Below are 15,973 nucleotides of genomic sequence, written 5' to 3' on the forward strand. Positions count from 1 at the left end.
GGTGAAAAATAGAAGAAATCGGAGACAAAATGAAGAAATGGGAGGCTCGGGAAGTTCACCGGGACCACGATGATGAGCAGTGGAAAATTAGGGTTACAACAAAGGGTTTATATGGGGAGAAAGGGGTGAAAACAGGCTCATTTGTATTTGTGACCATAGTGAAATCTGAGCTCTGGTTTTGACTTTTTGGAGGAGTAAGCAGCAGTCAGGATGTCGGTTCCTATAGCAGAGCACCGTCTAGAGTGAGTCTGTCAATTCCAGCGGCCATATGACTACGGACCAGTGGTATGTGAATTTTGAATTTTTTTATTTTTGTACATTTTTTATATGTTTTTAGCTAGGTCCAAGTTGAGTCAAGACAATAGCGCTAAAATTGTGTTTTAGCGCTGTTGTCAGCCAAATTAGCGCTTTTGTGCCGCTATGGCGTTATTGCGTAGTGGTTCTAGCGTTGTTGTCAGGGTTAGTGCTATTGCATAGTTGTTTTAACACTTTCGATTATTGAGCGCTATTGTATGGTTGATTGAGCGCGTTTGTGGTTAGGTAACGCTATTGCATAGTCAATATGGTGTTTTTGTTGTTTGAGCGCTATTGCCTAGTTGGTTGAGCGCTTTTGCTATGAAGTAGCGCTATGGCATAGTCAGTATAACGCTATTGTTGTTTGAGCGCTATTGCCTAGTTGGTTGAGCGCTTTTGTCAGCCTTTTAGCTCTATGGAATGCAGAATAGTACTTTTGTGTAGGAAAAAAAGATGCCCCAGAGTGTTTGAACAAAAATCTTCCGATGCCAATGATGGATGGATGGAGAGATGAGGTGAGAGTTGTTTTGAACCATAGCAGTCCTGATAAGACTTAAGTCATTAGGATAAATGTTTGTTGAAGTCTAGGTGTGCCATGATTGCTTACTTGTTAAGACCCGAAGATACTTAGGATTTATTCATTTAATTGAGTGTGAATTTGGTTGAATTAATTAATTAAAATAAATTAAATAATTTATTGAATTAATAGGAGAATGTTTGAAGATGAATTAATTAAATATTAATTTAATTAACTGATGGCTAGTGGATTTTTAATCAAATAAATATGAAATATTCATTTAATTAAAATGGACAGAGTTATGTGACTACATTTGCCCCGCTTTGAGACGGTGCGGTTTATCGCGTTGTTTAAAAAAAGAAAAATAAGTGTGAAGAAATGCCCCATAAAATATTAATTTAATGGGTGGTATGCCCCCTCGAAAGATGGGCCGAAAATTTTTGAAAAATTGGGCGATCTCTCGAAAAAGAATGAAAATTGACAGGGTGGTAGAAGAGAAGAAGTTAGCAATACTGGTGAAAAATAGAAGAAATCAGAGACAAAATGAAGAAATGGGAGGCTCGGGAAGTTCACGGGGACTATGGCGATGAGCAGTGGAAAATTAAGGTTACAGCAAAGGGTTTATATGAGGAGAAAGGGGTGAAAACAGGCTCATTTGTATTTGTGACCATAGTGAAATCTGAGCTCTGGTTTTGACTTTTTGGAGGAGCAAGCAGCAGTCAGGATGTCGGTTCCTATAGCAGAGCACCGTCTAGAGTGAGTCTGTCAATTCCAGCGGCCATATGACTACGGACCAGCGGTATGTGAATTTTGAATTTTTTTATTTCTGTACATTTTTTATATGTTTTTAGCTAGGTCCAAGTTGAGTCAAGACAATAGCGCTAAAATTGTGTTTTAGCGCTGTTGTCAGCCAAATTAGCGCTTTTGTGCCGCTATGGCGTTATTGCGTAGTGGTTCTAGCGTTGTTGTCAAGGTTAGTGCTATTGCATAGTTGTTTTAGCACTTTCAATTATTGAGCGCTATTGTATGATTGATTGAGCGCGTTTGTGGTTAGGTAACGCTATTGCATAGTCAATATTGCGCTTTTGTTGTTTGAGAGCTATTGCCTAGTTGGTTGAGCGCTTTTGCTATGAAGTAGCACTATGGCATAGTCAGTATAACGCTATTGTTGTTTGAGCGCTATTGTCTAGTTGGTTGAGCGCTTTTGTCAGCCTTTTAGCTCTATGGAATGCAGAATAGTGCTTTTGTGTAAGAAAAAAAGATGCCCTAGAGTGTTTGAACAAAAATCTCTCGATGCCAATGATGGATGGATGGAGAGATGAGGTGAGAGTTGTTTTGAACCATAGCAGTCCTGATGAGACTTAAGTCATTAGGATAAATGTTTGTTGAAGTCTAGGTGTGCCATGATTGCTTACTTGTTAAGACCCGAAGATACGTAGGATTTATTCATTTAATTGAGTGTGAATTTGGTTGAATTAATTAATTAAAATAAATTAAATAATTTATTTAATTAATAGGAGAATGTTTGAAGATGAATTAATTAAATATTAATTTAATTAACTGATGGCTAGTGGATTTTTAATCAAATAAATATGAAATATTCATTTAATTAAAATGGACAGATTTATGTGACTACATTTGCCCCGCTTTGAGACGGTGCGATTTATCACGTTGTTTCAAAAAAAGAAAAATAAGTGTGAAGAAATGCCCCATAAAATATTAATTTAATGGGTGGTATGCCCCCTCGAAAGATGAGCCGAAAATTTTTGAAAAATCGGGAGATCTCTCGAAAAAGAATGAAAATTGACAAAGTGGTAGAAGAGAAGAAGTTAGCAATACTGGTGAAAAATAGAAGAAATCGGAGACAAAATGAAGAAATGGGAGGCTCGGGAAGTTCACGGGGACTACGGCGATGAGTAGTGAAAAATTAGAGTTATAGCAAAGGGTTTATATGGGGAGAAAGGGGTGAAAACAAGGTCATTTGTATTTGTGACCATAGTGAAATCTGAGCTCTGGTTTTGACTTTTTGGAGGAACAAGCAACAGTCAAGATGTCGATTCCCATAGCAGAGCACCGTCTAGAGTGAGTCTGTCAATTCCAACGGCCAAATGACTACGGACTAGCGGTATGTGAATTTTGAATTTTTTTATTTTTGTACATTTTTTATATGTTTTTAGCTAGGTCCAAGTTGAGTCAAGACAATAGCGCTAAAATTGTGTTTTAGCGCTATTGTCAGCCAAATTAGCGCTTTTGTGTCGCTATGGCGCTATTGCGTAGTGGTTCTAGCGTTGTTGTCAGGGTTAGCGCTATTGCATAGTTGTTTTAGCGCTTTCGATTGTTGAGCGCTATTGTATGATTGATTGAGCGCGTTTGTGGTTAGGTAACGCTATTGCATAGTCAATATGGTGTTTTTGTTGTTTGAGCGCTATTGCCTAGTTGGTTGAGCGCTTTTGCTATGAAGTGGTGCTATGGCATAGTCAGTATAACGCTATTGTTGTTTGAGCGCTATTGCCTAGTTGGTTGAGCGCTTTTGTCAGCCTTTTAGCTCTATGGAATGCAGAATAGTGCTTTTGTGTAGGAAAAAAAGATGCCCCAAAGTGTTTGAACAAAAATCTCCCGATGTCAATGATGGATGGATGGAGAGATGAGGTGAGACTTGTTTTGAACCATAGCAGTCCTGATGAGACTTAAGTCATTAGGATAAATGTTTGTTGAAGTCTAGGTGTGTCATGATTGCTTACTTGTTAAGACCCGAAGATACTTGATCAAAGTATCTGTTGATAGTCTAGGTTTTAAACTTATGAAAGTTTGAAACAAAACAACTGATGATGATGGTTGATGCACGTGTGCAGGAGGATCTTCGCGTCTTACAATTGCGTGAGAGGCATTCCACCACACAAGTGTTGCGCAATCGATTGACAGAGGTCGAGGTGGATTGCATTGCAGTGACAGGCTTGTACGATGTGATGTATATGCTCGTGATTCGAATGAATCACGGTTTGATTATAGCATTGGCAAAGCGGTGGCATAGTGAGACATGTACGTTTCACTTAGCGCAGGGAGAGATGACAATGACTTTGGAGGATGTATGGCGCATCCTGCACATTCCTATCCGAGGAGAGCTGGTGAGCTATGATCGAGCGTGGGGGACCCTAGCAGTGTAGAGATTTTTTGAGGAGGATGTTTATATCGATGATGGATCAATAGCTTGAGAGGACATAGCCGCATTGTATGAGCCATTACTAGTAGTGCTATCAGGTATTTTTGGGGGACTATTATGCCCAAATCGACGATCGCATGGACTGGTCGTTGGTTGGGGTCAGGTGATCGAGCAGATGATTACAGAGGGGACCCGGTTCGCATGGGGACCGTGCGTGCTATCGCACTTATATCAGGAGTTACATGAGGTAGTATATCGAGGGATAGGCTCCTTGGGAGTGGGTATCACGCTACTACATATTTGGGCATGGGAGCATTTACCTGTTACCCGACCAGTCAGTTTGAGATTTCGAGCAGTGGATCAGCCCTATGTATATATGTATGGAGGGATGATGAGTCAGCCCCACCCGGGGAAGTTAGAGTGGTGGTGGCGGGCACTGGATGATCTGGAGACCGTACATTGAGTGGGAGCCATGGGAGGATGATGCAGAGGTGTTGCCATATGTTTTTATGACTCAATTCCTCATTGGTAGGACAACCTACAATGTGGAGAGTATGTCAGGGTGGTCCGAGAGAGGTACTTATGGGGGCCAGTATTACCGTATGATCAGGCATTAGCAGAGTTTCACACACTATAGGCGAGACCATGGCATATGAGGCCAAGGATGGTGGATGTTGGGGTGTCAGAGGAGTATACGCAGTATATTGCGGCACATCCGATTCCTCAAATATTAGATCCGACAGAGCTGATTCCAAATTTTGAGGAGGAGAGGGGATGGAAACGAAGGAGGAGAGGAGGTTGCAGAGTAGTAGGTGGACGAGGGAGAGGGGATCCTGGTGATGGAGATGGGGGTGGTGGGGATGGAGGAGGAGGAGGAGGGGGTGGCGGGTTTGGAGGAGGTGGTGGATTCGGAGGTGGAGGTGGGGGTGGTGGTCGATTGTAGCGGAGAGGGAGAGGTGGGCAGCCATTGCGGCTATCTCAGAGACCGTTGATGTAGGGAGGTATGAGATTAGGTGGCAGGGATACAGGTGAGGGATAGGCACCTATAAATACAAAGGAGGGAGCGATGAGAGAGGGAGCCACTAGGGAGGCACCTATGGATATGGGGGAGGGAGCTATGGGAGGAGATCTGCGGGATCATATGATAGGATTTTTGCAGACTCGTGTAGAGGATTTGGAGGCAAAGGAAACAGCTAGAGATGTGCAGCTATTTGCACGAGAGTCGGAGCTGACTATGGTGTTGCAGGAGAGGGATGATGCAGTGGAGAGATTACCAGAGCTGCAGGAGAGAGTCTGGGTTGGAGTAGGAGCACAGGGTCCTACTAGGGAGGTGATGAGGGAGATTTGACAGGCACAGGAAAAGATAGAGTATTGGCGGGGGTTATACGAGCAAGTGGTGCCAACTAGTCAGCGAGCACTGAGCTATTCCCAGATGCAGCAGGCGAGATCAGAGCAGTCTCAGAGGATGTAGAGCAATGGTGGTTTGATGGGTCCTCCTCGGAGAGATAGATCAGGTGGTGCAGGGGCTAGCAGGGGAGCAGGTAGAGATGGGTGTGCAGCATCTGGTCAGAGTGATATCTGAGAGAGCATTTGTATGCATGTATTTATATTGTCATTTTGGAGTGTCTCTTGGATGGCTCTTGGTAGCCGATGTTTTGGACTTCATTGTACTCTGATACATGTATATTTTTGGCGATATGATATGATATATGTGGAGATCCCATTTTTGTGAGGATATGCATTTTGATGACATGTATGGATGTTTATGCAAGATGATGATTTTATGATTTTATGCTCAGATGGATACTTTATACTTGCTATATGTATGTGTTTTTATGAGATGATTCCTATATGCATGTTTTTATGATGATTTATGCCTACATGATGTCTATACGCATATTGTATGACGTGATGCTAATATGTATATGCAGGTTTATATATGTGCATGATGTGTTGGTGATGTAATGCCTTATATATGTAATGCCATGATGGTTATGTGTGCATAATGCAATAATGATTATGATGGTACTTTGGATTTTTATGTTTGATGAGACAATGAGATAATGATATGCAATGATGTTATGATTTAATGCGGTGAATGAATGATTTATATATGTAAATGCATCTAGATGTTGAAGGTAACAAATGTTGAAATGATGATATCTAAATGAACATATATAGATAATGTATATGAACCTATGTGGAAACAAATGGTTTTGTTTATGAATCTAAATGGTGAAAAATGATGATGTGAAATGATAATGCAACTCATGAATAACTGCACCTTAATGCAATTAAAAAATGAATGCATGTTTGTAATGAATCCTAAATGAAATGCATTGAATGAGTATAAAAAATATACTAAATGGATAAATGAATTCACTTAACTAATGGATAGATAAATAGATGTATGCCACGATAAATGATGATAAATGATGATTGGTAACTTGATACTAAATGAATGCATAGTAATGGCTAATACAATCAAGGACATTTGTATCATATGAATGAATCTAAATGTCATGATTATGCAATGATGAAATGATATAATAAGACTAATAAGTGATAAGGAACTATATGTAATTTAATGCAACTAAATGATATGAAATGCACTTGATGTAAATGCAACTAAATGTAATGATGACGATATGATCATGATAGATGAATGCAAGGTTGTTTAGACTTTGCATGATGCACTTGATGATGTATCAGAGTACTTTGTCACGATTGTATCCAAGACCATCTCAATTTTCACATAACTTCTTATATTAACTTTGTTCACACTTGCATACAAAACCATGTATATGAATAATGAATGAGTAAATGGATGGGCGAGATGGAACGAAATGCAATATAAATAGATGAGATGAAATGACGATCCATAGTGCTTTATTTTCATCATTGAGCTTAAAAAAAATGTTGTAAGAAAATACAAGCAACTTGACATAATGATTCAAGATGACCTGAGTATTCCTTACATGGCTTTCGACATAGCAAGTTAATACAAGCAACTTGATATAATGGATCAAGTTGATCTGTGTATTGCTTGCGGAACAGACAAGGATTATCTCCTTTTATGCATGACTTGGAACGTCCTCCTTGATCTTTTGTCGATCATATCCTGAGACAAGTTCATACCATAATCAGAGATAAACCATCATCAAGTTTGGATGAGGCAATAGGAACCAAAGATGGAGCATTGTACCTATAAGAAAACAGCATATATAATGAATAAAGAATATGGATCCTTGATAATGGTTCATGCTCATATGGTCGAGGTATACGCTGTAGTCAACAAGTCGTAGTGATCTATGACTGTATTTTGCCTATGATCACGTAGCTTAGTGAACTTCCCACGTAGACACCATTAGGACATGCCTTAGTACTTCATCGGAATAATTCACAGAAGATACACAAACAATGTTGTAGGAACCTAATATGAATAAATAACCCACAAATCAACCAAGCACTTGAGAGCTTAAACAAAATCTTCTTGTCAAAGAAAACGGTACCATGTCTTTGTTTTGGTAAGGAAGGATGCCTCCTTGTTGAAGACAGTTTGTGTGTTGATTTTTGATTGTTTGTTTGATCAATAAGTGGTCATCATTGGAGTTTTTCATAATGTTTTGCTTGGTATCTTCTCGGATGAGTATGTACAATGTGGTGCCATGTTTTTGTTTGATTTTCGATGTTTTCTGATGTTTTTGGATTTTGTGAGACATTTTTGAATGTTTTTGGTATTTTGTGAGACAGTTTTGAATGTTTTTGGATTTTGTGAGATATTTTTGAATGAAGATCCCAATGAATCACAAGTAATATAGAATCCACTTCCATCAATAGGTTGAGAGCGTTGCCCCCAGTTTAGGAATGACTATGAAAAATCAAGATGTAAGTCGTATGGAGTACTTTTCTGGATTGCAAATCAATAACTAGCCATGGTTTGGACAGATGGATGTGTGGATGAAATGAATGTGATCGCAACAATTCTGAAAGACAATGAAGCCATAGCCTTTACAAGTGGCGCCTGTTTTCCATGTTTTCACCATCTTACTTACCCAAGGTGCCACCGGAGTGGTTGTTCACCGTTTGGATGCATGATTTTTCTTTATTATTTTGATGTTTTTATATTTTCTTCAAGACATTTTTCTGAATGTTTTTGGTGTTTTTTCTGGTATGTATGTATGGGAGCCTAATGCTCTGTGCAGCTTATGTATAAATCTTTTTAAGGTGCATGTTGTTGATCAAATCTACTAGCAGTTCTCCTTCTGAAGTAGCCAACTGATATGCCCCAGACCCAAATACAGTAGTGATAACATATGGACCCAGCCAATTTGATTCAAACTTTCCCTGATGTTCTCGGTTGGGTTGGTAATAAGGATTTTCTCGAAGAACAAGATCACCTACCTCGAATGTATGAGGTCTAACCCTATGATTATAGCTTCTACTCATGCGTTGTTGATAGGCCTTGAGGTGATTGTATGCAGCTTGTCGCTTCTCATCAAGTAGCTCTAAGTCCTAAAGATGTGACACTCTGTATGCTTCATCATCGATGAGATTGTGCAAGGAAACCCGTAGTGATGGTATCTCAACCTCAATAGGAAGGATAGCTTCTGCACCATAGACCAGTGAGTAGGGAGTTGCGCCTGTAGGGGTTCAAATGCTAGTGCGGTATGCCCATAGTGTTGGATTCAACTGAACGTGCCAATCACGACTGGCATCATTGATTGTCTTCTTGAGGATTCTTAATATGTTCTTGTTCAATGCATCGGCCTGACCATTGCCTTGTGGGTAATAGGGAGTGGAAAAGCGGTGCTGGATGTGGAATTTCTCATAGAGCTCACGAACATCCTGATTTTTGAATGGAAGTTCGTTATCTGTGATGATGGACATGGGTACACCATATCGGCAGATGATGTAATTAAGGATGAATGAGGTGATCTGCTTGTCGATGACTTGGGTAAGTGGAACAACTTCGATCCACTTTGTGAAGTATTCGGTAGCAGTAATAATGAATTTGTGGTCGTTGGATGAAGATGGATGGATTTTACCCATAATGTCAAGGCCCCATTGACAAAAAGACCATGGTGTTGTGATTGGTTGCAATTCCTGTGCTGGTGCATGTATCAGGTCTTCGTGAACTTGGCATTTCTTGTATTTTCTAACAAAGTAATAAGAGTCTTTTTCCATAGATGGCCAATAGCATCCAGTGCGCATGAGTTTCTTGGCTAGTGACGGACCGCTTGCATGAGTTCTGTGTATGGTGAAAATGGATAACAATAACAACAATATTGAAAGGCTAAATGAATCCAACCACTAAACCCTAGCCCAACAATGAACAAAGGTCCACCATAACATATGAAGATTACCTAAGACAATGCAAATAATTCAAAATCACAAAGATTATACCAATCACATGTCCAATAGGGTTTTGATCTCCATTCTTCCTATCTCCATTGATCTTGCTTGATGTATATTTGCTCTCAGATTTTTGTATGCACAAGAGCTCAACAAAGAACGGAATGTGGTTGCAAGTAGGATCGTATTGTAGGCAAGTTCTCCAAAATTGATGATTAGGGTTTGACAATGAAGGAAGCATCTTCTTAAATAGAAGACACAATATGAAATGGAGGGTTAAGATTGACAGGTGTAAAAAGAGAGGTCGGCTAGGATTAGAGGGTAGGTAAAAGAAATAGTAAAATAATGAAAGAGGTAGGTAGTGTAGGAATTAAGAGATGAATGACATGTGTCATGTGTAGAAAAAGATAATGAATTAATTAAATAAATAAAGATTTATTTAATTAATAGAAGAAATAGGACAATTAAATAAATAAAAATATTTATTTAATTTAGGAAAGGGTAATTTAAATAAATAAATGTATTTATTTAAATGAGAAATAAGGCTAGAAGAGGATAAATGAATTAATTAAATAAATAAAAATTTATTTAATTAATAGAAGAAATAGGCTTAAATAATTAAATAAATAAAATATTTATTTAATTAAACTGGACAATTTTAGGTGTCTACATTTTGCCCCTCTTTGAGACAATGCGACTTGTCGCGTTGTTTCAAAGAAGATAAGATGAACTAATACAGAGTTGCCCCAGAATGGGAATAATATGCCCCCTCGAGAGATTGGATCTGCAGGTACCAGCAGCACAGGGTCCTAGAGCGTAGGGACCTAGACAGGGACAGGTGCCAGTACAGGCACAGGTGCAGAGACAGGTGCAGGTTCCCAGGCATGTACAGAGACAGGCACCGGTTCAGGCACCGAGACAGGTACAGGGGGAGGCACAAGTACAGGCACCCATAGAGGGCGAGCCACAGGCAGAGGCTGAGGGTGGGGACCCAGAGGAGGATGAGCTGCTAGAGCTGAGGGAGATCTGTCAGGGCCAGGCAGACGAGATCCAGGAGTTGGAGCGGGAGAGGGATCGTCTCAGGATCAGGCTCAGGGACACAAAGTGGGAGAGGGACTAGGCTATCCAGCGATATACTGAAGCTGAGACAGCTCTGAGGGCAGGGAAGCAGGCGGCAGAGGACGCAGGGGCAGGCTACGCATATGTGCTGCGAGCCGGAGAGGAGATCGCCTATTGGAGGGACCTCTACTATGGTGCAGTGCCAGCGGATCAGCGAGCGAGGAGCTTCCATAGACCATCGCGGACAGCGACGGCTACGGGAGGGAGTCGGAGGAGGCAGGCATCTAGTGGTGGGGTCATGAGTCCTCCACCACCACCAGACAGGCAGGGTGATCCTGGAGCGGGTCCTTCTACAGCTCAGCGTCCGTCGAGGCCAGGCGGCTCCGAGGGAGGGAGTTCATCATAGCCATAGAGGGCTCCCCTTTGTATCAGTATATGTACCATTTTTTGTATTGTAGACACCTGCGGGTGATTTTGTAGCCATATGATTCTTTTAACATCATTGTATCATGACACATTTGATTATATATGAGAGATGATTCACCCTTTTTGCGGCAGCTATATGCATGTGTACCTTATGTGATGAGATGTTCTTTATATGATGCATGTTTTATGTGATGGATGCTTATGATATGGATGCAATGCAATATTTTTGTTCTTTTATGTTTTATATGGGATGCATGATGCAAATGTAAATGTATGTAATGCAACTGAATATGATAATGCAAATGATTATTTACATGATGGAAATGTAAGATGTGCTAACATGTATTGTATGCAGAATGTGATGCAGTTGTGATATGTATATGTATGTATGAAATGCTTATATGTGGTGATGCAGGTGTAACTATATGAAATGCAAGTGTTTTTGGTGTGTCATTATACTCAGTCATGTGATAGCGGGCTATACGGACTCGAGAAGGACAAATGGAAGTCAATCAAGAAAGGGGGATGGAAGACAGAAGATATGAAAGTGAAAGAGCTTCTTGTGCGTTATCATCATTGAGCTTTATTATGGCAAAATAGGTTATGACAATCGAGGCATTTGTTCGACCCAGAAAGTCATCGTACCTGTTTGCATGGAGATAAGACAGTCACAAACAAGGAATGCCCCAGTTCATACTAGACTCACAGTGTCCTCATATCCTTGGACAAGTCATAGCATTACTAAAAGACAATCCATAGACAGCAAACAAAATAGGTGACGATACCCCATCCTCGCCTTTCTAGTCAAAGACATCCTGGAGATAGAATCTCTAGTCAGAGACATCCTGGAAAAGCTAAAAGACATGTCACCAAAAAAGATAAAATCAAAAGGAAAACCAAGACTCGACACCAACATCCACTGTAGTCCTCAATTTTAGTGTCTCTTGTCACTTGTATAAGTCATGTTTGAGTGTGGTCACAATGTTCACCTTCACAAAAGGGATAGATTAACACTGAACCATATGTTGTTTGAGTCTGTTGAAAGATTTGATTTTGTTGAAGCCCATTGTTGCCGTTGTGTCTCATCAAAAACTGACTGAATCCATGAAACTGATACTTTATTGCGGAGAAGACAAAACTTTATTGCGGATCTGCGATGCAAATGTTGCTTTATTGCGGATTGTGCACGAATAGACTGAAGAAAGCTGAAAGAAACTGTACTCCTCGAAACATGTGATGTTCTTAGTTCCACACCCATCACTAGACGTAGGAATTGCCTTAGCCACAGATAGGATCTGATTTTATTATGGATGGAAAGGGAGTGAAAAGGGAGGTTTATTATGAATGGCTAACCAATCTTAGGCAGATCAATAACAATCCATGATGGGAATGGGTAAGCTTATTGTGAGTGAATAGCTTGTGAGTGTGTGCAAATTGAAAGATGAAAGAGAATCTTAAAGGAGAGAGGAGCAAAGTCTCTACGCATGGCGCTGGTGACCCAGTTTTCACCATGGTACTTGCCCAGGGCGCCACCGAAGTGGTTTTCACCGTTGGACGAAATTATTTCTCTTTACTTTTTTGATTTTTCAATTTTTTTTGTGTCACAAGGCGCCTGTTTACCAGGTTTTCACCGAGTAACGATTTTTTTGTTTTATAATTTTTTTTGTATTTTTGAATTTTTTGATTTTTTTTGTATTTTTGGATTAAGATGTTCTGAAAAGCTATGTGTAGAACCTGCGAAGGTGCATGCTGTTGATAGGATCCTCCAAAGGTTCACCTTCTGTAGTTGAGAGTTGATATGCCCCACATCCATATACCGCTGTGATAATGTAAGGACCAAGCCAGTTTGGTTCAAACTTGCCCTTCTTATCTCTGTCTTGCTGATTCTTAGGGTTCTCTCTGAGGACTAAGTCACCTACCTCAAATGTGCGAGGCTTGACTTTGTGATTGTAGCTACGACTCATTCATTATTGGTAAGCCTTGAGATGATTAAAAGCAGTGTGTCTTCGTTCATCCAGCAGTTCTAGTTCTTGTAAGCGAGAGACCCTGTAATCTTCATCGTTGATTATGTTTCTCAAAGAGACCCGTAAAGAAGGTAACTTGACCTCAATAGGCAAGATTGCTTCAGCGCCGTAGACAAGTGAGTAGGGTGTAGCTCCTGTAGGTGTGCAGACACTTGTACGATAGGCCCAAAGTGCAAGATTGAGTTGGATATGCCATTTTAAGAATTGTTTTGTTAGACGCCTCAGCTTGGCCATTACCTTGGGGGTAATATGGTGTGGAGAAACAATGAGAGATATGGAAGCGCTCACAGAGTTCACGAACATCCTGATTTTTGAAGGGACGCCCGTTGTCAGTGATAATGGAAGTGGGAATACCATATCGGCAAATGATGTAGTTCAGGATAAAGGTAGCAATTTGTTTCCCACTGACTTGTGTGAGAGGCACAACTTCAATCCACTTTGTGAAATACTCTGTAGCTGTGATAATGAATTTATGACCATTGGAAGAAGGAGGATGAATCTTGCCTATGAGATCGAGTCCCCACTGACAAAAGGGCCAAGGAGATGCAAGTGGTTGTAGTTCTTGTGCTGGTGCATGTATGAGGTCTCCATGAATTTGACACTGCTTACATTTCTTGACAAACTGATATGAATCTCTTTCCATAGTGGGCCAGTAGTATCCAGTCCTGATGAGTTTCTTGGCCAAGGTAGGACCACTAGTATGCGGACCACATATCCCTTCATGCACTTCACGTAACGCAATCTGAGCTTCGTCACTTTCTAAACATCTAAGAAGAGTGCCATCTAGACCTCGTCGGTATAGGATATCAGCTAGAATGACGTATCGAGAAGATTGGCGAATGAAAGTGCGGCTTTGTTTGTTCGATAGATCGGGAGGTAAGATATTGTCGCGAAGGTAAGTGAATATGGAACCATATAACTGGGATTCAGGACCAACAACGCCTATCATTTCAGTAGGAGTGATCTCGTATGAGGGAACCAGCAGGTTGTCTACCAGGAACTCATAGCAGGTCTCATTATGCGGTAGATCAATCAGTGAAGCAATTGTAGCCATAGCATCTGCAGCACGATTCTGTTCTCTTGGTATCTGCTCAAAATCTATCTTTATGAAGTGTTGTTTCAAATCATCTACCAATTGTTTGTAAGGCATTAGTTTTTCATCTTTTGTTTGGTAATCATCAGTTGCTTGATGGATGACAAGTTGAGAATCCCCAAAAACACAAAGTTCTTGGATCTTCCATTGAACCGCAATTCTTAATCCAATTCTTAATGCCTCATACTCCGCTATATTGTTAGTGCAAGGAAATGATAAGCGGTATGATCTTGGTATAGAATCACCTTGAGGAGTTACAAAGAGAATACCCGCTCCTGCCCCATGTTGTGTGTATGAGCCGTCAAAGTATAGTTGCCATGGCTTTGCATGTGATATTGTTAGAATGGACTCATCTGGAAATTCTGACTGTAGAGGAACATCATCTATCATGGGAGCATCTACTAATTGATCTGCAATTGCTTGTCCTTTTATTGCTTTTCTGTCCACATACTCGATGTCAAATTCACTCAGGATCATTACCCACTTGGCCAGTCATCCAGTAAGTGTAGCTTTGTTGAGAAGATATTTTAGTGGATCAATTCTTGCAATCAACTTAGTTTTGTGAGTAAGCATATAATGTCGTAATTTTTGTGAAGCAAAGACCACAGCGAGACATGCACGCTCGATTGGTGTGTAGTTTAGCTCATATCCCACCAATGTGCGACTGATATAATATACTGCTTTTTCCTTGCCGTCAGCTATTTGTTGTGCTAGGAGTGCCCCCAGTGATGTTGGAGTAGCTGATATGTATAGTAGCAAAGGCTGATCTGGAATTGGTGGCATCAAAACTGGCGGATTCAAAAGATAGTCTTTGAGCGTTTGAAAAGCTTGTTGACAGTTCTCATCCCATTTGAACTTGATGTTTTTATGTAGCAGGTGCTGAAAAGGATTACACTTATCTGCAAGTTGTGCTATGAATCTTCGTATGGACTGGAGTCTCCCTTGTAAGGATCGGAGTTGACTGATATTCCTGGGTGGTGGCATGTCCAAGATAGCCTTGACCTTTGCTGGATCGGCTTCGATTCCTCTTTTAGACACAATGAATCCTAGGAGCTTCCCGGAGGTTACTCCAAAGACACATTTCTTTGGGTTTAATCTTACCTTGTATTTTTCCAATCGATCAAAGACGACTGAAAGTATGTCCAAATGTGTATCTCTGTTTATTGATTTTCCCAAGAGATCGTCAACATAATCTTCCACAGTTATGTGCATGAGATCATGAAAGATAGTGGTCATTGCTCTTTGATATGTAGCACCTGCATTTTTCAGCCCAAAGGGCATGACATTCCAACAGAAAGTTCCCCATGGACAAGTAAATGATATTTTATGTTGATCTTCGGGTGCAATCCTGATTTGATTATATCCAAAAAATCCATCCATCAAAGATAACATTTCATGACCTGCTGTGAGATCAACGATCAAGTCGATGTTTGGTAATGGGAAGTCATCTTTTGGACAAGCTTTGTTAATATCTCTGAAGTCTGTACATATTCGGATGCTGCGATCTGGTTTACTGACAGGTACTAAATTGGAGATCCATTCGGGATAATCAATTGGGCGTATGAATCTGACATCCAATAATTTCTCCAGCTCTGCTTTGACTAGTAATGCCACTTGTGGGTGCATTTTCCTTAATTTCTGTTTTACTGGCTTTGCCCCCGGTTTGACTGTCAAATGATGCATTACCAAATCCAGATCTAGTCCAAGCATATCAGCGTATGACCATGCAAAGTTGATTTGTCGTTCCTTGAAGAAGTTTATGAATGTTGCCCTCTCAGACTCTGTCAATGATTGAGCCAAGAATATGTTGTGGGGAACCTCTTCTATACAATGTTTGTCTTTATAGTCTCCTCTACCAACATGGATGATTTTTCCTCATATGATGTTGGGAGAATGTCGAGCCTTCCATCTTCGGGTGCCTCAGAGAGGTTTTCGCCCTCAGATACGTCCTTTCTTTTTACTTTTTTGGAGTCAGATAGCGCCACAGTGTGGTTTTCGCCATAAGACCCTTGTTTTGTTCTTATTTTCGCATTTTTGCGACTGGA

The sequence above is a fragment of the Cryptomeria japonica genome, chromosome 9 (genome assembly GCF_030272615.1).
Source record: "Cryptomeria japonica chromosome 9, Sugi_1.0, whole genome shotgun sequence".
NCBI classification, from domain to species: Eukaryota; Viridiplantae; Streptophyta; class Pinopsida; order Cupressales; family Cupressaceae; genus Cryptomeria; species Cryptomeria japonica.